Genomic DNA, 25,606 nt, shown 5'->3' with positions numbered 1-25,606 from the left:
ATCCTGGGGTTTGGTTCATGCTATACTCGATAGAACTTTATTGTAAAGATTGGATTGGGCACACAAGTTATTTTGGTTTTAAGGTGTTTTGACAGAACTATCTAAATACAGAACTGTTTCAGCTTGAAAAGTTGCCTAGACCTGAAGTAACACAATCTAAAGCTACGTAGTATTAATAGGCATTCAGGAATGAAATCTCTCTACCAGTACATACACTCATAACATTTTGATGATAAAGGCAATATGTACTACTATTTGAATTAAAGTTAGATCAAGTCCCCTCTTTGACCCAGCTTTTCAGCAACTAGTTTATTTCCTTTCGTTGGGGTGTTTACTTTGCAAACCTTATGGGTTTCCAAGATTTCCGTCATTTTTCAACAAATCATTGCAGCTCTCCATTAAGAAGACTGAAAATTAAAACTCTTAGCTGCCAGCTAAAATGTTTTAGAGCCAAGTTAACTGGTAATTGCTTTTGTAAAAGTCACATCTTACCAATCAATGTCACACTCAATGAACGGAGTTCACTCGGCTCACAAGGAACAACTTCCTGAATCCAGAAAATTCTCAATGCAGACTGAAAGCAGATATGGAGAAGCAGAAAAGAAGGACTGCACACTACGTGAATACCAGTTCCTCCACTATCATACTAACTATGCTCATTATTTGCAAGAGCAAAAATGTTCCAAATACAAATAACACAACAACAAACTTCAGAGAAGGGAAATACTGCAAACATACAAAAAGCTTCCCAGAAGAGGCACTGTAATTCAATGTGAGCTACAATGATCCTCTCTCTCAGCACAGGACTTTCAAGAAAGCAAAACAGAAGATATGTAAGCTTCCAGACTGACACTTGCAAAAAGTCCAGTAACAAAACACAACTGATTTACTGATTATAACAACACAACATGTTACAACTAAGTACAATTCCTGTAATTTTGGAAGGAGAAGTCTGAGATGGGGAAGTAGGAGGAGACAAGCAGACATGACCATTTTTCATTCTGTACTAATTCCTCCACTGACTTTCTGTTGTGGGAGACCTTGAAATTTACAGTGCCATGTAGAGTTTGAAGGTCACTGATATCTACACACCTCTCTAAAAGTGTACCTTGAGCTAGTTACCTTAAGATCCCTACAGGAGAGTGATTAATATTTTTAGGCAGGATTCTTCTATTTTGCCCTTCTGTTTTACAGTACAGTAAGACTTCATTCAAAAGAGTCCTGTTCACCTACATTGATCATAAAGGGATTATCAATGATTCACTGAGAAGCAGAATTTTACATCATAGATCTCTAAGATTATATATGCAAAATGTTACCCCTAGGGTCTACAGAAAAAGCGTGTAGACTTTTCTGGCATGGAGAAAAGGGAAGTCTTTGCCAGAAAACACTGCGGGGGTATGCCAGGAAAAAAAAAAAAAAAAAAAAAAAACAGCAACTAAAAAAGCCACCCTAAATAATTTTCTGTCTGATGTCCTCAGATCAAGGTGATATCTGGCAAGGTTGTGCAATGTACCTGTTTGACCTGAAGAACTTGGATGTATTTCTTGCAAAGCCCAGATGTTTTAGGCACACAAGCATCCCTAAGACATTAGACATTAGGATGCCTTATAAATTAGGATGTATTACAGAATGTCCCTGCACTTACTGTTACTAGTGGGGCATTTCATTTTGGATTGCCCTATCTGCCCAGGCAAACCACTCTGAGTCCCACTCTGCCAGCCATATGCTTCACCAGGTATTGTCTGCAACACCCAAACCCTTTACTGGATGTAGCCCAAAACCCATCTGGGATTTGGACTGTCCCTCACTGATTTTTCTGGAAATGAGATGCCCACAGACATTTGAAAATTATTTTTATACCACATTATGGATACAGGAATTTCTGCCAGTAGGTAAACAAACAACATAATACAATCATATTTTTATTCCCATCCTCTTTATTCCCTCACAATATGCTTAAGTATTCCCTAGAGCATGTTATTAGATACAATATAAAACCATGACTGATTATAATGAGTGATGAGAGAAAAGTGTCCTGGCAGGTGTCTAATAGAATGTAATCACTCGACAGGAAGCGTCTGGTACCATTCAGTAACAATATCTCTCAACCTCAGAAATTTTTTTTTCAGATTTCAATATCCAGAAGCCATCCAACCCATTTTCTTTCAGTTAATAAAATTTTGCTTCCTTTTACCCACAATTATTGACAAGACTATTATCTAAACGAATATTAGTGCTTTCTTAATTAGCAGGCAATTCAGCTGTGAATCGCACACAAAGCCCCGTCTATTTTAATAAATGGTTACATTGCTTTACCAGTGCTGAGCAATTAATTACTCAGAAACTGCATTTTATTTTTCCATGTGGTATTTTCCTAGCATTTGCACTGTGTTTTAACCCATGGAATTGTCAAATAGACTGAGAGTTTTATTCCCAGTCTAGGTTTCCTATGAAATATCAAAAAACAGAGGCAGTTAATGGCTTGGAACAGGAATCCTTCTGTGCCCCTGATTTTCTGTCCTCACCAAGAGCAACCATTTGATATCTGTCTGCTTCAGTGCAGTTAAGTTACCTGTATACCTCTCTATAAATCTGTACATCTCAAAATAATATTTTAAGACTTTTACTTACATGTCATTTACCCCTGTTTTCCTATGGCTTTTTAGTATGTGTAAACAAGACCTGAGACCTCAGGCCTGATTCTTCTTTACAGTCGTTCACAACAGTGAATATAAGGCAGGACTAACTCTTCACAGAAGCTGCCCAGGATACATTTGTCAACTTCAACAGGGCTGTACTAATTTATACCAGCCTCAAACTTATGGTCTTTTACATTCACTTGGCCATGGTACACATGATTACACAAGCTGCAGTGCAGGAAAGTGAATAATTCAGCCCTCTTCCCTCCTCCACCCACATCCTTCATTTGTGTGTAAAACACCTACTCCATTCCAGGAGATACACAGATATGCAACATCAGTAAACTAATGAGGTATAGCCTTGAGGAGAGTCAATTCTACATGCCTCAAAACCACCTACCTTTGGAAACATGGGGCTGATGTTCAAATGTCAGTCCTGTTTTTGTTAATTAATAATAAAAGCACACAAAAATTTAACACTGTGTCCACTGTTGTTTATAAGCTAAAACAGCTCCATACAGAATGGCAGTAGGTAGCCTGGGAGGGTAATCTGCACAGTCTGTTCTGAGCACCAAGGCTTTTAATGGCTCGCTATTTATCATGCATCTCAGGAAATATTTTGTCTGATTGATGACTGTTGTATATATACTGCCTGAGCATATTGCAGTCCCATTTCACGTAGGGATGTTTTGACTTGCTAACTCAAGTAGAAGAATGCAAGTAAATGATAGGAGTATTTTGCATTTCAATATTAAATGCATTCTGGTTTTAATTAGTAGAAGAACAAGAATTGGTTTACAACAAGGTCCACTAAGCCACTTGCAGCACCATCTGCAAAGAATGTCAAGGGCTCTGAGTCAAGCTCACATTAAAAGTGGAGCACTGCAACTGATTCTGATTCATGGCTTACCACTCCTCCCTGGACCCTTCAGATATCTCAGGTGTAAGCTCCCCTTTTATCACTGTGGCCCATCTTTCTCCTCCGTCTTCATTCACATGGCTGCCCAAAGCTACAAGTTCTGCATTCTGCCTCCAGATATGTTCTGTTCAGCCTAAAGATTGTTCTGGCTTCTCTGCCAGGGGAAATTCACCCAAAGTCATGCACTTCCTCAAAAGACTCACATGCATTCAGGTGCTTTGTGTTTCATCCCTAACTGAGCATCAGAGTTTTACCTATAGTGAAGAATTTAATATCAGACATACCCATGTAAATGCAAATATCATCCCACTAGCATGCGATATCCTGTGATGGCAAGCACTATATCTTTATCAATGCCACACAACAATGTGCCAGCAAACCAGTAATAAAGCTTTAAATAGTGCTTTTCTAGTAGGCATTTAAGGGTGTTTCATAAAACATGGCTTACGTATAGATGCAGAAACTTCCCTGAGAGAGTTTTTTTATTTTCAGATAACTATATTAGTTAGGAGATTTAACGATATCTTTCAAGTTGCATAGCAAGCCCATAGTAAAGCTGGAAATAGAGTATATATGTTCAACACCTAACATTGTGTTTGCTATTTAATTTTCTGTCTTACATCGCCAGGAGGTAACTTGCCTGGAACAGCAGCAGGTTACAACTTCAGCACTCAGAACCAGTTTTGCTCTAGACCATGTTCCCTTTTATCCATCAATAAATTACCAAGATGTCTAGCTCAGGAAAAGGATGGGGCTACAACCTTGGCAGATATAAACCAGCTGAGCTCCATCACAGTCAATAGCTAGGGCTGGTCTTCAGCAAAAATAAAAAATTCCATTTTTCTATGAGCCCCATAAATATATTTTAAATCCTTTGTAGAATACCTTCATTTATTAGTATGACAAGGACTTTCTGTAGACGAAGTCTCCTTCGCTACACTGCAGCTTTGCAAGTTATCACAGGCATTCTTATCCGACCAACAAAAGGTTGATCAAACATTCTTTTTATTTAATCAGTATTTTTATTCAAAAGTTAAATACTGTCTCAATGATCATTTATCTTACACATAGACAAACCACTGTTTACCATCAGTACATGCTCTTCTATTAGATTTGCATACCGTAGTTTCTGAACTGGTAGGTTGGGTTGCTGATAAAATGAATAACCTTACAAATTTAAGGGGGTCTCCAATGAGCCTTACTAAAGCACTCACATTGGCATGCGTGAATGATGCTTCAAAGCCACCTCTTCCACTCAACTGCTACCGTGTTGAAATAACTAGTCACAGGGTTTCATCAAAATGTAAATTACGTGACAAAACAGCTGTGATAAATGACACAAGGCAAACAGGAAAGACCATAACAACACCAAGCTAAGGAATGTTGACTTGTACACTTGTAGCTATTATCAGTACCTAAGGAACAGTAGAGAGGTCTATTAGTCCTATCGTTGGGATGGACTAACATTTCTCACCCAAAGCTAGAGAAGCACTGTGGGTTTAGATTCTTATCTTTAGCTCCTAGCCCTTCATTTAAATAAACATTTTTCTTAATTTGGCCACAAGCATTTAAGCCTTTTTCTATTACTGAAGCAATCGGGTTGTTTCATTCCCATATGCTATTTCAGTCTCGGTTTTGGATGCTATTGTGAAGATGGCCAAGAGAGGGCACCCGGCCCTTTTCTACATAGCCCCCCATTGCAGGTTCCAACCACTGCCCAGATCCAACCAGCCTCGCTTTGCGCCAGGGCTTATCACTTGCAAGAGAGAACGAACATGTCCACTGACCTGAGTGAATCAATCAGCCAGCATGTAGCAAATGCCCCAGTGCTCTAGAGAAGGGAATCTCTGGACTAGTTTCACGTGTATGCCTCATGAGCTGAGTCCCGTACAGAAGCCCTGATGTGATATGAATGAACCAGTGAATACCCAAAGTATTTTCTCCATAAATACCTGTTTTTATTTCAAAGGGAGATGAATCAGAAATAGCCCTGATGATTTTCATGCCTCAGATGTTCCAGGAAGCACGCATGCATGCTGGTGCTGAGGCTGACAGGACAAGTTTATTTGCTTGCCCTTCCTGATATAGAAATTGGCATTTGGTAAATTGTTGTCAGACCACTGAAATCTAATAACATGGATCACTACAAGACCATTACTGCCTCTGAATGCTACTGGCACTATATGAGTGAATAACGACCATGCCATCTTTGACAAGGGGATATGTAACCCTCAGGGTATTCAGGGACAGAGTGTGATTTCCAAAGTCTGGTCAAGAAAGGTGTTCAAAATTATAACGCCATTGGCTGAAACACCCTTCCTGTGGATTTTAAAGATTTGTGACATGATAAATAAAATCATTCTCTCAGCCAACTCTTTTCAAAATCATTTATGAATACTCTGTTGAAAACTGCCTATCATTACAATATAGAAAAATATTGGTATAAAGACACATCTACTTTGATGCATATGTACATATTAAAACACAGATATTGCCAGTTCAGAGATGAGATGAAAAAGCTACATTAATAACATCTGCTTAATGGCACTTTAAAAATACAATTCTTAACACAATGTACCTGCCAAAGCATTCAACGGATTTTACATCATGTCAGGGAATAGCTGGCAATGCCTTCAGCAGCACGGGAAAGCTAGTAATCAATGAGAAGAAATGCAATTCACCATGCTTGATAGGTGAGCTAGTGAGGCAGCAATACTTCTGAGAAAATGTCAAGAGTGACATGTGGGCACCTTCTTTCTCTCTTCAGTCCTGAAGCCAGACCTGGTTTCACAGGCAAACTAACATTATAATTACAGGACATTTCTATTGATCTCAGCACAAATTATCAATCACAGTCCAGCAGATGTCAGGTAAGATTGCTCAATAAACATACATTTCCTCATATTTTGAGCTGCAAAAATTGAAATTTAGACTGTCTTTCATGTCTCAAAAACCTTTTCATCAATTGCAAATAAAAGACATACACAATAAAGATGTCTCTTTCAAAAGAATGCTGCAAATAGCTACTCGATCCAGTTTTAAATCCTGTTATTTTTAAAGACTATAGCAGAGTGATCTAATTGCAACAAATATAGATAAGAACTCTAATAATCACTAATCTGTACAAGTTCAACTGCAGAAATCATTGATGTGGAACCTCAACTACGAGGTTTAGATTTTGCCTGAAGCAATACCTGCCAGTAGTCCCACTGAAAACAGAACATACTCTCAGAGGAATGCTATTAGAGGAATGACAGGCAAAAAGAAAAAAAGTTTGGTCTTTAAAGCATCAAGTCTAAAATTTGCATTATGGCTTTCACAGATAACTGACTTCTGCAGCAATCTTCTCTCACCGTGTTTCCCAGTACCTCTCATTCTTGCTAGCCATGTCTGAACAACAACTTTTTTCCCAAGATCCAAGACTTGCCCAAGTTACAGCTCCATTCCACCATCAGTACCTGCCCCTGCTTCCTCACATCTAAAACCAGCCTCTGCACCATCTGCCCAAACCAAGGACTAATTCTTCTCAGAGAAACAGCCACATCACATCCTGTTAGTACTCAATTTAGGATATTGCGTGGTTCTTCCATCATTCAGACACAGGCTTTTCAGGTCAGGAGCTCTATGTAACAAAACTGCACTGTTAACATTGAACAAAGAAATGATAGCAACAAGGGAAGTATCATTTAGATAATTTTTGTGTTTCTCTAGTGCTACGATAAAGCAGCTCAAAGTCTGATGACTAAATTGTAATTATAGGAACAGACCTAACTAAATTGCAAAGACCACAGGAGCCGTCCGTAATAAAACCCTGAAGATACAAAGTCCTTCCCCATGACCAAGAAAGAGAAGACAAAAAAGGGTCTGCCAGCAGCAGATTGTGAGGACACTACTGTAATGCCCATTAGGCCTGTCCTTAACAAAAACATATCCCATCCCTAACAGAGGCCTATCAAGCAAGACATGTCCATAGCAAAATTTGGCTGCTAGACCTCTGCAGCCTGCCAGTACACGATGGTGGCCTTTCACGCAAAGTGGGTGCATGTAGCAAAAACAAGGGAGGAGGAAGTGGGTGGAGACATGGACTTGCTGAGAAAGGCAGAGAGGGCAGGCAGCCTGAGGGCCTAGCAGGCACTGGCCCAGAACAGCGTGGTAAAACCAGGGGATGGTGGCTTCCTCAACAGGTACAAGCTCAGACAGCACCCTGAGGAGCCCTGGGGACCTCCTGCCCTTCTGGAGTTGTTTCCCATCACAAAGGGATGTCCCTCTGTTAGTCATAAGTCCGCTTGCTGAGGTAGTGAGAAGGTCCTCAGCTGTTCAAATAAGTGACCTTGATATCGCTTCTATTCTACTATGGATGCATCTAAACCCCTTTATTTAAAAATACCTTGGAAATTAGGAAAAAAAAAATCAGAAAAACTCTTTGTTCAGACGGGAGAACAAATGGACAGAGTCAACTAACTGGAGACTGAGGCCTACATTATAGTAGAAAGACACAGTTCTGTTAACCAACCTGAAAGTTATTTAGGAAGGAAAAGAGTCAGATGCATACTAAATTTCTATACAGTGATACCTGAAATACGTGTAACTTCTTGATAAATATCAACATGGGGCAACAGCAAACTAAAGAGCTTCTTCAGAGCTGCCAAGACTGTGTCTAAAATCAGTAAAGGAGAATATCCAAGGAATCAAACAGTCACAGCCCCAGGACAGGATGGTAGAGGTCTAGGAATATGATGGAAAGAGGTCACAAAGTGAGAGCTGGAAGGGCCAGATAAACATAACTACCTATATTTTCTCTGATTTTGAGGACTAGAAAGGAGACAGGAAGAAAAAAATATAGAGAGAATTTCAGGGTATCTGCACCAGCAGAACAGATTACTTCAGTGGAAACAATAAAGGAGAAAAGTTACTAGTAGGAAATGCTGTTTTGGACCACTGTCTCTGGCCTTGCAAATGTCTCCCCCAATAGCAGCTGCTTCTATTCAGCACCTGTATGGGAAACAGCATGGGCAACTCTGCCCTTCTGACCGCCACTGCAGCTGAATGCCTAAAGAAAGAGGTGTGATTACCTTTCAAAATTCTCATACATAGCCAAGCAGCTGTGCACAAACCACAGAGGATGGGGATCTATCTAATGAATCAATTTGAGCTGAGAGTTATTGAGGACTTCCTAGATTTACTGCAACTGCTCTTTAGAGAGAGCAGAATAGCATCCTCAAGGGATATCTATTGAGTTCTTTTCCCAGAGGATTTCACCTTAAAGAGGTGCTGTTGCACAGTCTATGTCTGAAATGAGAAAGCCCACTGATATTTTATGAAGTTTAATTTGAAGAGTATAAGTGAAAAGAGTAGTTTCACATTTGATTTGAAAAACATTCCCCTGCAGTCTTTACAACCCATCTGAGCACAGCACTGGAGCGTTTTATTCAGGGGATAAACTGAAGATTTCTTGCTCAGGGAAAGAAAAAATAAAATGTTTCTGAAGATAAGCAATGAACAGGGGAAAAAAAAAAAGGAAAAAAAAAAGGAATATTAGGAGTCCTTTTGGTCTGAGTCACAGATGAAGTACTCCTGATAACAAAGAGGGAAGGTGTGAAGTGTGTATATGCCCTGATCCCTTACCATGGCCAGTCTTGGCTGGTGGCTGATTTGCATCAGCCTTAGGCAGCACATAGGTGGTGCACGAGGCTGTCCCGTAGTGGGAATGCCCACAACCAGATAACCACAGCAAGTCAGAGGCTGTACAGACAGAACAAGATAAAAACCCTGCTGCCATAGCTCTGAAATTCCAAGTCGCTTTCACTCAGCAGACACTGGGAAGTAACAAAGAGAAGTGTAAGTCGCATGGTTTTAGTCTCATTGTGTCCCTTTTGTAGGGTCTGAAAAAGGCAAGGAGCTGATCTGTAAATGGACTACCTAAATTCCAAGGTATAACTATCCTTTCATTTTTCTATTATTATTATTTATTTATTTTAATCTGGACAGTTACTTCAACTTAAAGGCAAGACAAAGTTCTCATGGATATTAAATTTTATATCTTTGCCAAGCAAGCTGTAGTTACTGTTTTGCATATTATCTTTTAATAATTTTTAGAAGCACTGCAAAGAAATCACACATGAAAGAAAGAAATTTGTCAGAAAGAGGGTAAAATGGTGCTTATGCACAGCGGTGCTGCTTACTGAGTTTTTTATTTTCATTAAACAGCGCATCCATTGGTTTTGGCTGGGATAAAGTTAATTTTCTTCATAGATGCTCACACAATGCATTGTTTTGGACTTTTGATGAAAATAGTGGTGATAGCACCCCTGTGTTTTCAGTTGTTGCAGAGCAGTACTTAAAAAGAGCCAAGGACTTTTCTGCTTGTTATGCTGCCCTGCCAGCAAGGAGGCTGGGGGTGTACAAGAAGTTGGGAGGGGACACAGACAGGACAGCTGTCCTAAACTGACCACAGAGATGGTCACACCATACCGTGTGACATCATGCTCAGGAACAAAAGTTGGGGTAAAGAAGGAGGAAGAGGGTGGCATTTGGAGTGATAGTGTTTGTCTTCCCGAGAAACCGTTACATGTGATGAGCCCTGCTTTCCTGAGAGTGGCTGAACACCTCAGTTGTTTGAATTGCAGTAGAATTTGTTAAATGTGATGCTAAGGAAAACAAACAACACAAAAATAAAACAAACAAAAACAACAGAAAAAAAATACTAATAATAAGTTTAAAATACAATGGACATACCAGTTCTCAATGCAAGGCTTTAGCTGCTGCTGTGAAATCTAAAATTCTACCAAGGGGCCATTGTTGTATCTGTATCAGCTACAAACAATGGAAGCTTTATAACCCTATCAGTACATTAAAATATGATGAAAGCTATTCATATTTAAAGAAACTTTTTACATAGTAGCTGCTATACATTGCTGGCAACACTTATAAAATACTAATTGCTTTATAGCTGATTTTGTTCTGATTCCTATATTGCTTAATTAAGATTTTACTCAGGAGCAGATGGCTGTCTTCATTAAATCATGATATATTCTACCCAAATGGAAGCATCTTTTTTTTTTTTTTTAATACACTGTAATTTGTTTCCTACGTGCAAGAAATCATTCTGAAGGGAATCTAGACTATAATCATTCAGTTTGTTTTCATTAGAGATTATTTACAACAAACTCCGAAAGATTTGGTTTTTTAGCAAACGGAAGCCTAATATAGGTGACTCTTGTTAAAAACAAGGGCAGATTTCTATTATTGAACCTAGTACTACATCAATATTCATGGAAGTACTTCCAGATACACATAAATAACAGTCCTCCCATGCTAGACGTTGTATAAAGACAGAGGTAAAAGAAGCCAACATGCAAACAGCTTCCAAAATACATAACAAAACAAGAACAGGACAAGAAAAGTGTTTTTTGTTGTTGTTTTTTCTTCTCCCATTTCATAATGAAAAACATAAATTTGGAAGATAAAGAACATTCTCCAAGTCCCAAAGACTCTCTTTGGCAGACTGAAGAATGAACCTGCCCCTAAAATGACGTTATCTTTTCCTCTTGCAACTTCACTGAAATAAACTAGTAGCACAATTGGCAAGTGTCACATATGCTGATATATTTTGTAGTTATTTCCAGTGCATTTAAGAAAAAGAAAGCCTTTTCTTAAATGCTAGGCTTCGGTCTTCTCATCACTGCAGAAGAGAGCAGAGTTGAAACTCCCAGATAATATTCTTATTGCTTCATTTACCATGCATTAATATTCAGACATTAAAGAGACTGAGCATAGAGGCAGCAATCAAAAGCTCCTTCTCTCCTGTGCAGAAAGATTTCTGAGGTAGAACCTCAGAAAACCGTTTTATGCATCTGAAATTTCAGGTGAACCTCATAATCTCTGGAAGTACGAAAGGAGAGCAGGACTTAGATGCAAAAGTTACAAAAATATGCTGTTGAAATATGGTTTGGTAACTAAACGGTACAGTATTGCTCATCTTTCTGGGTTCCTTGCTCCTCATTTTCTGTTTCCCTCAACTCCACACCTTAGTCCTTCTGCATTCTAATTCATACCTTGGAATCCTTTTCCATCTCTTTTTTTTAACTGTCTCTGAGTTCAGACAAATTCTCCTGTACACATTTTCATATTAAGCTATACATTACAGAGTAGCTACTCAATAAACATCTAAGCAGGAATTGTGTATGTATGTGTCTGCTTGCTAAATTTAATCATTAGAGTCACAGAATTTGTGATTACTCTGTGCAACCCTTGTTAGGAGAAGACTAGATTGTCATATCCCTTTCTACCAATGACAAATTCCCATATTAGATTTGAAAACAAAATAATGAAACTTATTTTGTATAACCTAATGTCTTTGAAAAGCCATATCATGGTCTGCCTTATATCCCAGAAATAAAACCACCTCTTTATATGAGCCAATTTGATTTTGATGAAGCCAGTGTATGTATATAAAAGAGCACCTCAGAAAATTATGTACTGTGATTTAGTGCAAATACAGAGACAAGAAATTCTCTGAAACTTGGAGACACATATCAAGGTATATTTATCCATCAAAAAAAAAAAAAGTCCCCCAAACCCCAATGCCTTAGTGTGCTAGCATTTTCAATTCAAATTCAGTGTAGAGAGAAAATGTTTCAGCTTCTGTTCTTGTTGGCAAATTGCCTAATGCCAAAGACAGATATTCAGTGACTGACTTCTAAGTCAACATTCAGAGAAGGTCTTTGAAAAGGAACAGAATTCCTTTTGGAAGCCAGTTTGTTTTGGAAAAAGTTATAGGACAAGAGAACCATTAATCCAATATATAGGGAACCAATTACTTGGAGAGAAAAAGTGGAGTTCTCAAAACACTGGATGAACAAGCTAGGCTCAGTGAGCTGCTTTCATCACTTTGTCACCAGTTCTACCAATATTTACATTTCATGGTTCCCTCTCTCTGGTAATCCAAAAAGGAATTTATTCACAGATTTCTGTACCCAGCATGTCTCTGTACCATCCCGAGGTTGGAAGGGAACAGCACAGACAGGCCAGGGCACTTCACTTTGAGGTGAATAGGAATGACAGTAAGAGGGAGGCCAGAAGGGTTTCACTGAGAAATACTCCTGGGAAAAGGAGATATGCTGAGTATTCAAACAAGCAAGCCTGCTCTCACGCACTTCTGTTTGTCTGCATTATGTTTCATTTATATCACATACACCTACTCAGCAGGTAAGAAAATCATGCTTTCCCCCATCGCAGTCAAAATGGAAGAACAGTCTTTCCCTAGCTTTATTTCAGAACAGTTCTTAAAGGAGAGGTGTTACCTCAGGTAGCAAGTGCAGGAAATTTCTGCTCCCCAGAAGATAGTTTCATACACTTACAAACAACTTAGAAGCAGAGAGCTGTGCTTTGCAGCTGTAACCATAGAAACAGATACCAGCACCTGCGTTAATAGGGAACTGGGATCCCACCCTGCATAAATTCCCTCTTCCAAAAAATGTTTACCTACTGCAATTAAATAAACATTATTCCAGCCTCTCCTCCATTAACAATGTGGAGCAGACTCTCACTGCCGGGACAGAACTGGAGCCTCACGGACTTGCTTCCCGAGTCCGACCAGCTCAATGGAGAAACCACCTCCCAGACCTCTACTGCCTCTTCTTTCACTCTTCTATTTTGTTTTCCTTTGTCTTTCTCTTCTTGAATTCCTTCTCTTCCCCTGTATCTTTTTCAGACATGATCGTCACACTCTCCTTCCTGCACTTCTCCTGCTTCTCCACAAATAATGCTGAGGTATAACCAACCCCTGAGATCAAAACCTATTGTGGAGAGGTGGCTTGTAACGTGGCTGCCCTACCCAGCATGAACACCAACTTTATTCCATATCATCTGCACTGCCCTCTGTCAGAAAGCAAAGGATGATATAGTGTGCCACATCCTGGAGCATTTCCCCACCACTCCCAGTTTTCCCTTTCCCTTTTGCTGGCTAAGGCACCAGAGTGCTAGTTTTTATGCGTAACTAAAGCAAATGACTTCATTAATGAACAATATGCATTGTGTGGTACCTGTAGCATCATTTTGCTCAGCAGAAAAAAAAAAAAAAAGGTTATTTTATATTACTCTTTTTAACAGGATATATATGTGAAACTAAATAAGCCCCAGCAATTTCTTACAGAGATAGACTATCTTGTATTTCACAGTAATAAAAACGTAAATGCATTTTTGAATATATCTGGCAACCACGGCTAGAGCAATAGTAAAACTGACATGCTGAAGTAGCAGTGACATCCTAAATTTGACATCTTTCTCTTCTTAATGCATCAGGACACTAGAACCAATCATTCATAAAGTCTCCTTTGAGATTTATGGAGTTGAGGATGAAGTGACAGTCCATGGTTGCTGTTTTGCATCTACTAAAACGCAAAATCAAAAGTGAGCAGTACAAGGAATGTACTAGGCAAATTGTATTGTGCTCTTATGACAACAAAAGCTGAAGATAATTTAAAATATCATTCATGCAACCCTATTTCCAGACAAACAAAACATTCACAAAACATTCATCTTTTGAGCTGATTTTTTGTGTAACTTAAATAATCTCCAGATATCTGTGTATAAATAATTAACTGATGAAACCCCTTATATTTTACATAACACTTCATTCTTACTGCTGGAAACAAACTCAGAGATGGATGGAGGGAAAGACTAATAAGTTTTTTGCTGTCTCAAAGAAATTAACTTCACTGCTCATTCCCAGATGACTGCCCGATCACCATGCTGTATTCCGTTAATTTAGTCCAGGATTTTCTTTGGGAACCAACTAAATCCCTCCAAGACAAAACCCAGGTGTGAGTTTGGGACTATTTCACTCCAGGGATGCTTTCCTCCAGGCAGGGTGAACAGGACAGTGCTCAGATGGGGTTTCTCTACCCTAAAGGGTCCTTTGGCCGTCTTCCACGTATGAACCTCCAGATACTTTCATGCTACTTACAAGGGCAGGCAATACACACACTAGAGGCTTCAGTGTGCCTTTGACAGGCTGTGAAAGTCCTTAGGGTATTTCTGGAACTCATAATAAAATTAAAAAAAAAAAAAGCTTCCATCTTCCCTTTTTCCTGTCTCCCCCTCCATCCCCCCCCCCCCCCCCCGCCCCCAAAGGGCATTTTGGAACAAGAGGATTATAAGTAGAACAGCTGTGGAAAGGACTGCAAGTATTCATACAGCATCAGGTACTGTTCAGCCCCAGCATCTCTCAAGTTGTCAAATACAGTGCTACACACATGAAAAGATGTTTTTTTAAGTGGGGGTGGGGGGGGGCACATTACTGGAAACAGCAAGGGACACAGACTGCATTTGTTATGCTTGTACTGTGAACAGCCTCATAGAGATCCAGTTCTTCTGTGGCTTCTGAAAGCTGCCCTGATTAATTTGTTCTTTAACAAACCAGTCTTTTTTTTTCTTTCCGAGTGGCTGTTAAGAGGTCAATACAAGCAGATATTTGTTAGGAGGTTTTCTCTTCTGAGAGATGGTAGTTTTCCAGATTACCATTAGTTACCTGATCTTCTTGTGGAATGACAATTCTGGCAAAGGGGTAGTTGTATCTACATGAAAGATGATGTGTAGGAGCAAACAAAGAAGGATAAAAAAGAAGGAAGAAAAAGAAGGGAGAAAGGAGAAGGGAGAAGAGGAGGAAGAGGAGGAGAACGAAAAGACAACTTTGCGTTCAAATGCACTGAAAGCTGGAAGCAAAATTACCCCACCCACCTGACCAGAAAAATCACCAAAGCCTATCCAAAGCTGACAGCATTCTTTCTGTCCTTTGGACACATACTGATCTAATTCTGGTCTAACTCCTATTAAGCAAACCAGAGTAATAAGGAGTGACCCCAGTGGGATAACAAGATCACAACAGTAGCAAGAATTGTAGACTTTTATTTTTTATTACTGTATTTATTAAGTTGGCTATCTCTGTTCTCTGCAAGTTAATGATGTAAATGCAGTCAATCATTTAGCAGTTCAGTGCAACAGTGGGACCATCCCAATTGGAAGGGCCTCATTTAAAATATGCTGGCTAAGATCTTGAAGCCCTTGGTTGCATTGGGAATGCACAACTTCAAATTAGCTCCAAAAATATTGTACAAGAAAGCCAGAGTCATCATGTTTATTACTTTACTTTGCTGAGGCTTTGAGTAACTTTTGCTTGCTGCTGCATTTCAAAGCGTACCTTATGGTTTTAAGTCCTGTTTCCTGAACCACGAATGTAGACTGTCAGGCATTTTCCACATTGCCAGCAAGTTCAAGGATCTGAGAACTAAGGGATATTTATTTCCTTGAGAAACACCAAGCTTTGTTTCAGGCATTTACAGAAAGAAGCTAAGACCTGAGTTCCTACTGAACATTTGCAAAGGCTGCTGGCGATTTTGTTTCTTATTTCTGAAGCAGCTTTTAAAAGGTAGCACTTGAAAGTAATATATTTTCCTGGAGATCTCAATAAAAATTCATAGCAGCAGCAATAACAAAAGAAACAATATGTGACCAAGCATAGTACTGCTAGAGCTGTCTTCATTTCCTGCATCACAAACAAAAAAATTTAAGGCAAAAATAAGTGCAAGTTTGGTTTGTTTGGAAAGAAAGTGCTGCCTTTGCTGATCAAGGTTGCACACAGGGTCAGGGGTGATAGGCTCTACTGTTTGCAATTACAGACAGTGATCACAAGTAATCGTGTTACATTAAGTAGCTGTTAGGAAGTGGTATCAGCAAACCTTGGTTACTGCGCTTCTGAGTACGTCTTACTCACCCCATCTACAAATGAAATCTATTGTGATGAATTAATGGCTTGCCACTTGTCAGTTGAGCTGGCACCTGACTATGCATGTAATCTTATGTGCACACTAATTGTGAATCAAAGTGCATCAGCTTAACCCACCACGTCTTTTGTGACCGCATCAGGCCAGGAAGAAGACCTTAGTAGGTTCTGTAGCTCTGCTGGTGTGGGGTAATTCCTTAACATTCTAAGGGAACAGCAAGTAGCTTTGGTAAGTGTTTTTACTCTTAACCTCTACAAAGGCACAGTAAGACCGATTCATTTCACATGGGATATTATATGTAATACTTGAGCTACGTTTCAGCTCAACTTCTGCAAATGAAAATAGTTGCATGAGAGGCACTACTAACCCAACCCACTCAAAATTCACAGATCAGACTCAGAATAAACCAGAACATTGCCAAAAAGTTTTGAGGTTTCTTACTTGCCTTCTATTTTTTGTTTGCTTGGCTGGTTTTGTTTTCTTTGCATTTTGTTTGAGAAAAAGAAATCATACTCTAGAACCTCTTTTCACACTTCTGTTCCCTGACTTCTACATACTACATTCTTACTCTAACATATGGACATTGAGACCCTTAATTTTTCATTCAAGAACTGGGATTTTCCAAAAGCTATTCATTATCAAGAGGCTTTAGATAAAAGTATAGAAGCTATAAACTCTGCAAAAAAAGGCAACATTTTAGTAGCATGTACTTCAAAGTTGTATGAAAATAGGTATTAGAAAGAGCAGCTCTTTAGTACAATAGCAGGGGTCTGAAATCCACAACTAAGCATGACATTTTTCTACTTGGATTTGAGGAACTAGGAAAATAATAGCAAGGCTGATATAAAAACATCAGGGTTCTTACTCACAGAAAACTTGTGAAAACATCTTGGGTGAACACTGTCAATTTGTATTTCCACAGAAGATAGCAAAGCAGTGCTAAAATGCAATTAACCAAAGGGAAGGAGCCAGGCTCTGACTCTGAGCCACAGCCTGAATTTACATCTATAGACATCCGCAAAGTCCAGCTTTAGCCTCATTGCTCCAGGCAAGGAGAGATTTAGGCTCCTCTAACAGGATATAACTTAATAGCTCTTTTCAGGCACTCAGAAATCCTTTTCTGTCAGATAGAATTGTCTGAAATTATGCTTACAAGACAATTGATGATCATCAGCTCCTGAGTGGCACGGTGAGATAACCCTGTTAAAAAGGCCACCTATTCAACATTGTTACCTTAATGGTTGTGACTGGTGGTAAGTCAGCGTAATTGATGCCCTGCCACTTCAATAGTTGCTGTTATTAGAATAAGCAGTGTAATTGATGCAATATTAATAACATTCATAATGAAGAAGAATTAAAGTAATGTGCACTTTAAGTTAGAGTAATTCTACATTCCAATTAAAACTTTAAGGAGTTTGGAAATAAATAACACTGGGATGTAACACTGATGTTTGCCTTTGAAATGCACATCCAGTTCCTACATATGAGAAAAGGGATGGTTTTGGCAGATGTTGCATCTCTGAAGAAGTGTGAAATAGAAATGTGCTTTTCAGTTTTTTGCAGAGGAGCTAAGTGGTAGATGCACTATAGCTCAGCACTGCAAGAACTAAGTGTTGCAATAATTGTGGGTCTGTCTCCCTTTGCACAGTAAATATGACCTTGTTCTGTATGTACTCTGACCAACCCAAACCAGTGTGACTGTGCTGAGCATGCTTTACCCAAGGCACCTCACTAATGCAGTCATAGCCTGTTGTCTCCAGAGTTGATCCCTGTAAGTTCACAACTACCTGCACTTCACTGTAGTCTCAAACACATTCCTGTGCTCCAAAACGGGGCCACTAGACTTTAGCCCTCTACTGATTTTCCCTCTGCAATGCATGAGAGACCAAATCAGCCATGTATTTTAAACAGGATCCCGAAGAAGGCGGCAAGCTGAAATAAGAGGCGACCAGGTGAGTGCTGCCCAAGCCTGACTGAACACCACAGATCAGTCCAGCCATAAGGACACCAGCCTCCAAGCTTCCAAGATTAAGTGTAATTACTTTTATGGCAAACCAGACTGAATCAGCAGTTGTAGTATGAGGGACTGTCAGTAAGGGTATCCCTTGAAAAATCTACGCTTAATCCAATTTCATTTGGAAAAGCAGCCTTTATGAGATTATACTTATTTGAAGAGACAACCCTGTCATAGGGGATTTCAGTGGCTGCATTGAAGAAGTGGAAGCCAGGAAACAATAAGAGAAGCTTCTTGATTGGGAGAGATGAAACACTTTCAGATTAATCATATCCTGTTGCTGACGCTGAGCTGGCTAGACTTCCCTGGCTTCTATGCGGTAGAAAAGCAGGGAGAGGAGTGGAGTCTTCACTTCCCCTGATTCTTCCATGCCCCGTAAGTCTTCCTAGACCATCAGAAAGAGCACAGAAGACAGCTTATGCAGCTAAAGGGCACTGGTCATTTTGCCGGAGAGAAGGCAAAATTTTTTTCTCTCAAGAAAATAAGATTACACCTTCATGCAAAATAGCATGTAGCAAATACCTAATAGGTTTCAATCCCTTAAGGCAAGGCTTTACATAAGTTACTTGAGAATACTAAAGATACATTTCTATCTGCTATTCCGTGGCTTACAGGAGGAAGAGAGAGAACTACAGTTGTCTGAGGGCTCTAAGGATGCAGTGGGACTGAACAGGATAAATTAGTCCCTACCATAGTGCTACTGAAGCCAATGATGAGTCAGAGATTAAGCTGACCAAAAGTCTGTTTTTCATTCATTCTTCTAAAATAATTGGCATGTTAAATCACTGATGCAGAGAAAATATTTATTGCAGAGAGTGTTTAGACTTAAATGTGGATCTTGGTAAGTAAACAACTGTCATAAATATAACTTTGCACCCAATGACTGGACTCACAACCTTGCAAATAGCCCCTCCATTTGAAGACCTTAGAATCGCCATAAAGTAAACGGGAACAGCAACTATTGTATATTATTTCTGTACATGGCAGAAACAGATCAATAAGACCGATCTCCTACTGAAGCAGTAAGGCATAAGAAGGTATATCATGACGGGGCTAGAGGTCACACAAGTTCAAGAGATGTAGTAGATACTTAACGGGTTACATTTGTTATAACCAAGTCTTTTCCTTAGAGCTTGCACACCATTGCTACAAAACATTCTGTTATTCTCTTATGTGTTTTTAGCTTAAGATTATTAATCACTTTCAGATCACGAATGTAAACTTTCATCTACATAAACAAAGAAACATACCTCCTTAAAATAAACTCTTTGAAATCTCTTTCATCAACACAATTTCATCTTTTGGTGATTGTGAATAAGCATTAACGCACACCAGCAAATATATTTGAGAAACAATTAACAAAAGTTATCTTTTTTGAGGTCCCTCAACCCATTTTTCTGCTCAGAGCATGGCTGCCAGCCCACAAAGGTGGCAGAGAAAACTGTCTCAGAAGACAATTCCCAAACATCCCATTGTGCAACAAGTGAAGTTGAGGTGCACTCCAATTCAGGTTCAGCTTGAGTCATGTCATTATATCACAGGATCCTGAGCTTGCCAGAATAACTTTTAGACTAAGCTATAAATTGAAGAGATAACTAGTATTCCATGACAATAGCTTAGTTGCATAGACAAAATTATTTGAACTGTCTGAAACAGCCTAACTCAGTCTGTGTTAGATGGCCAAGCAGACTGCACCAGCTTTCAATTACTCCTCAATCATTCATGACTAGATCAGAAATCTGCTGCAATAAAGAGAATTATTTTTCAATTTTATTTATTTATGGCTTAACATTCAGCTCACATGTTCTTTGTCTTTGCAGTCATCAAATTTGGGGCTACATAGGAACCATGGTGAACAGCACTACCACCACCCTTCCTCCCACTTTCCACCCTTGTTTTCTTGCCAAGATTATTTCAGAACATCTTGTTTTGTGACATTATCTGGGCTTCTGACACAGTGGTAACAGATTGTTTTTTCTAATGATTAGTCTGCTGAAACAGCTCAGGCCAACTGTGGTGTTTTGGCTTAACAGGGATATTTGTATTACTGTTTTCAGATGACCGTTAGATAATCAAACAGTCCTTTCTGACTGTCAGTACATGAAAGTATTTGTGATTTTTTGAAAGTTCTGATGTTTAATTTCTGCAAAAGTAGAAAGTAAGTGTTGGCCACTTCCTGTCAATATTTTAAGAGACTATCTTTTCCAGAATTCACACTGGATACAATACAACTTCCAGCAATGCACTGGGCACTCACAAGTTATAATCACACTAGTGACAGACTGCATAAAGTCAACAAGATTATGCTAACATTATAAGAGTGTAAGTCGGCTCAAAAACACGAGTTCTATTCTAGTCAAACTTGATCCAAGAGATTTTGAAAACAAGGAGACAGCTGAACTCCTCCTCTACCCCAACTCAAAGCTAGCTGAGTGGCTACGTAAATTTTTCATTTCCTTCTAGAGTTAGCATCTCCCACTTAGAATTTCGCTACCTTAAAAAGGCAGACATCACATGAGAATGTGTTTATGTCCCACTCTTCACACACCGGCATATAGAGAGAAGATACAGGAAACAAAATCAATCAGTGAAACAGTTCAGCACGTGGCTAGTTCTCCAGTAGTTTGTTATGCATGCGGTGGATTTCTGTGGCTAAAACAGAGTGCAGAAAGTCGCTTCACACTTTCGCTTCCCATGGCTAGGTATACATTTTGATTTCCTAAGATCTTAATATATTTACATGAGAGATTTACAAAAGAGTGGCAAAGCAACTGGCCCATCTAGCTTAGTTCCCTTTCTTCGCTTTATAGTGAGTAATAGCATTTGTTTAGTGTATGAGCTTAAGAGCAGATGTAGACCAAATTGCCTGATAATACAGCTTAGCTATTTAGCTAACTGCATATTTAACTGTTAGGGATGGGATTCCCTAGTAACCTAACTTCAGTTATGGAAGGTCTAGAGGTCTACTTCAAGCTGGTTGTCAAAACACACAGCAGTGGTGTAAGAGCATACAGCCAAGTCCTCTGCAAGGATTGAGACAGCACAGCAGAGGACAAGAGAGCACTTAGAGAAGCAACTTCAGAAACACCCTTTTTGCTGTACTTTGAAGGTTTTTTTTTTTTCATTTTCTGTGGGTGAGGATTTGTGCTTCCATTCCAGCTCTCCAGCATGCACAGATAAACATAAACCTCTGGTGTAGGATAAAATGCTTCAACCAGGACTTCATGTCATTTTCTGCTGAAGGGTAAAGGGCCAGCAAAACCTTCCAGCATGAGTCAAGACAGGTTTTATAAATGCAGCTAACAAAGGAGTGAATTCCCTCTGACAAGTGCGTGAGGTGTTTGTACCAGACAAATTAGCAGTACAAAGCTGTGTGTTTAATTCTGGCTGAAAGCAATTGAGAGGTACAAATTGTACCAGAGGAACTTTCTAAATTGAAGAGAACATAGGAAAGAGGAAGAGAGAGAAAAAATTAAAATGACCTCTACACAATGACAGTTGAGAGATGATAAAAACTTTGCAATTTCTAAGGGGGAGGAGAACAAGGCAGGGAGACAAACAAGTAGTCTGGAAGTTTTTCATGGATAATTTGTTTCTGAGAACAGAAAAGCCCCGCTGCCATGCCTTCTTGGATTATTTCCAGTGCTACAGATGAACCAGTAGTTTAGTGAATACAAAAGCCAGAAGTTTTTTGTTGTTGTTGTTGCATTCTTTTTTATATTAGCACAAAGGAAGACAACAACCATGTCAGTAAAGATTTGGTGGGTTTAATTGAGTTGTGGTTGTATCCTTTCCTGTGTTTTCTATCATGTCAATTTGCCAAGTGGCCATCAAGGTTTTGGCAGCTGAAGCAACCCAAGTATACAAGGCTGACATTTAGAATAGCTCCAGGATTTGCCTTCCTCCTAGCAGCACTATCAAGGGGGGCCTTAAGCATGCTTAAGTTGATTTTAAATCAAGATGTCAGCTTTGAAATCAGGCTGTCTTTGTCATTCTTGTCAATAATACTGAACTTGGCTTAAGCCCTGTACACCTTCATGCATTAACTGGACAGTATTTGGAGCTATGTTCCTCTAATACATATCACAATCCTTTGTCATTTACTCGGGATTTAGAACCCTCAGATATTTGATTGGGTGGTTCTTCATGTTCCTTTAGTGGGAAAGCACAAATCCTTTCATTCTCACTGTTTTATTAGGTTTTGGTTTGAGTAGGGTTTGATTGGTTGGTTGTTTTTGAGCACGGTGGTGCAATAGAGCAAGAGCATAACAAAAAGTGGAGAGATGGAATCGTTGCATATGTATTTATGTACATTTCTGTCTGTCCACAGCACAGATGGAACAAAAACGGTCACCAATCATCAAACTGCCTTGAAGACTAAGGTGCTTACAACTTGTAAAGGCAAAACAATTGCAAATGCACACCAAAGGCCAAATGGAAAAAGGGTCAAGGAAGTGTCTGTAACAGCTAGCTGCTAGAGAGCTAGACAAGATAAAGGAACAAGATTATGCCTAGATTTTCCTCTTCCATCAATTCAGGGCTATTGCATTAAAGAAATCCCAAAGAGGTTTGTCATAAGAGGAGTTCTGGGAGGAAGCCCAAGACACGGGGTTGATATTTAGCTTTCTAGCACATAGCTCATTTGTATAGCTAAAGTCTTGATCAGAGAACCTTGGGGAGTTCTGCTTCACTTCACGAGGAATGAAAGAGCAATTTTGAAATGTGGTTGTTGAATTGCATTTGAATTTCAAAAGTCAGACACCTGAAGACTATCCAAACTGAGTATTTTGGCTTGTTTCCATACCTTTTGCATTTAAAACTATGAAAAGATATTTCAAAGGCATCAACTAGCATTGAAATCAATGGAACCAATTGAATTCAGCCTCAACATCCAGGTCACGCTTGTGACTGATATATGAGAGAGAGTTAATCCAGATTAAAGGAGAAGAAGGGTGCATAGCACAATAGCTATTGCAGAATGTCTCCCACCAGCACACAGTAAAAACGTATACAGAGAAGGTATTCTAGAACAGTTGTCCTTGAATACGTTTATTATATAACAGCTTTGCCAGTTAATTGCATGATGCAGGTGAGTTCCTAAAGCAAGAAATAAATAGTAATTGTGAACAGAATTGGATTGTTCCCATCATGAATTGAAAGTGGTGAACTAAGAATATCTACTTTTATATTCTGTGCAGCAGGTCCCATTCCAGAATACCCGGCAGTATTTCACAATGTATAGAGCTTTAGAAATAGACATGCACACTGACAAAACTTTTTTAGAAAGTGAAGAATAACTTAAGAATTGGGGATAAATGAATTAAGTACAATTAAAATATGAGTAAGAGCAAGACTTAGTCAAAAATAAATAATAAAAAGCACATTTTACCCAACATGGAAAGAAAGAGAAACACCAGCCTTTCACTAGCATAAAACAAGATATGAATAAAAAGGACCTGTAACAGATGGAAGTGGCAATGTTATAATACAGAGAAAAACTTTTAAATGGCAAACTTAGCATAGCCCTGACAGAAGAGATTCATCATGGTTTCATGCAAATATGAGGTGACTGCTTCAGCCACAATATTTAGTAAACTCCCATTAACGTCATTTTTCTCATCACAACTATTTATGGCAACCTTTTCCAAAATGACCTCTTCCTCAGTATTCTGCAGGAGTTATTATTCCACTATTATGCCATATCAGCCCTGAAATAAGGCATGCCTCCCAAAATGTTATTATTAATAGGAAAATACATTTGAAAGATGTTATTTATCCAACATCTTAGCATTAAAACAAACAAATAGACAAAAACCACCAAGGCAAAAGAATGAAAGATTAAGCCATCAACTAATCCTGTGCAGCACAAGTCAGCATATGATCCTGATCTGAGTCCTCCCATGCAGTCATGCACATGCCAAGCAGAGGGTTAAAATATCCCAGTTTTCCTGGTTGTTCAGTGAGCAGTATCCAAAGAGAGTAGTACCACCACTTATAAAGTGGCCGTCTAAATTGACATTGGCATTAGGAGATGAGCAAATGCAGAGTAACGATGGTAATGTGCTGTTCACTCTATATACAGGAGCAGTCTTGGGATGGAAATCTGTACCTAAGGCAAAGTTAAAGACTAATTCTACAGAATAGAATGGTTCAGTTGGAAGAGGCCTCCAAAGATCACAGAGTCCAACTGCCTGACCACTTCAAGTTCAAGCACATTACTGAGGGCACTGTCCAAATGCCTCTTGAACACTGACAGGCACAGGGCACCAACCACCTCCCTAGGAAGCTTGCCCCAGTGTTTGACCATGCTCATGGTCAACGCATTTTCCCTAATGCCCAGTCTGACCCTCCCCTGGCACAGCTCTGTGCTGTTCCCTGCCACCTGCCATCGGGTGCTGGGAGCAGAGAGCGGTGCCTCCCTCTGCGCTTCACCTCCTCGGGGAGCTGCGGGGAGCAACGAGGCCTCCTCTGGGGCTCCTCTTCTCCAGACCAGACTGCCCAAGTATCCTCAGCCTCTGCTCACAGGATATCTCTGGCCAGGACACTTTCAAGGACCTTAACATCCTTTTTATGTTGCAGAGCCCAGAACCGCACACAATAGTCTAGGTAAGGCTGCACCAACACTAGGTATAGCAGGAGAATCACCTTCTTGGACCTCGGTAGTCTGGGTTTAACACACCCCAAAATGCAGGTTGACCCCTCAGCTGCCAGGGCACACTGCTGGCTGGTGCTGAGCCAGCAGCACCCCCAGGTCCCTTTCTGCCAAGCTGCTCCCCAGCCACTCGTCCCCAGTCTGTGCCTGGGTTTGGCACTGTACGTCACAGGTTCAGCACCCAGCATTTTCCTCTAGTGAATATCACGCTGTTGCTAGTCGGCCAGTGCTCCCATCTATCTCAGTCCCTCTGCAAGGCCTCTCATCCCTCCAGAGTCAGCAGCACCTCCCAGTTTAGTACCATAGGCAAACTTGTAAGGGTACACTCCAGTTCCACATCCAGATCATTGATAACGATGTTAAATAGGACTAGCCCTAGAACTGAGCTCATGTTGCCTTGTTTACTGTGTTCACGTCATTTACATAAGAACTTCCATATAATGAAGGTTAGCAGGGATGGGAACCTGGGTGAGGCAGGAACAGCTGAAGCTCCAGTGAGGCTGGAGTGCGGTTGCTGCAAATAATGTTGTTACTTGCCAACAGCTCTAAAGGAAATTCTTCTGTCAGGGGCTGCACAGGAATCCCTCTGTTGTAGCA

At 39.7% G+C, this 25,606-nt stretch overlaps 1 protein-coding gene across 16 annotated transcripts in view; it reads right to left on the bottom strand.

Moving 5' to 3' along the window:
• TUNAR (transmembrane neural differentiation associated intracellular calcium regulator) overlaps positions 1 to 25,606 on the bottom strand; it is a 163,598-nt gene that overhangs the window by 72,333 nt on the left and 65,659 nt on the right. The window contains exon 2 of one of the 16 annotated variants that reach the window (XM_080594300.1): positions 5,349 to 5,459. The exons of the other annotated variants lie outside the window; for them this stretch is intronic. The gene's annotated coding sequence lies outside the window, so the exon portion shown is untranslated. The remainder of the gene's footprint in view (positions 1 to 5,348; positions 5,460 to 25,606) is intronic. 16 annotated transcript variants of the gene reach the window in all.

The sequence above is a fragment of the Anser brachyrhynchus genome (assembly GCF_964034855.1).
Source record: "Anser brachyrhynchus genome assembly, chromosome: 5".
NCBI classification, from domain to species: Eukaryota; Metazoa; Chordata; class Aves; order Anseriformes; family Anatidae; genus Anser; species Anser brachyrhynchus.
This window is presented reverse-complemented; position numbering and strand designations above follow the sequence as displayed.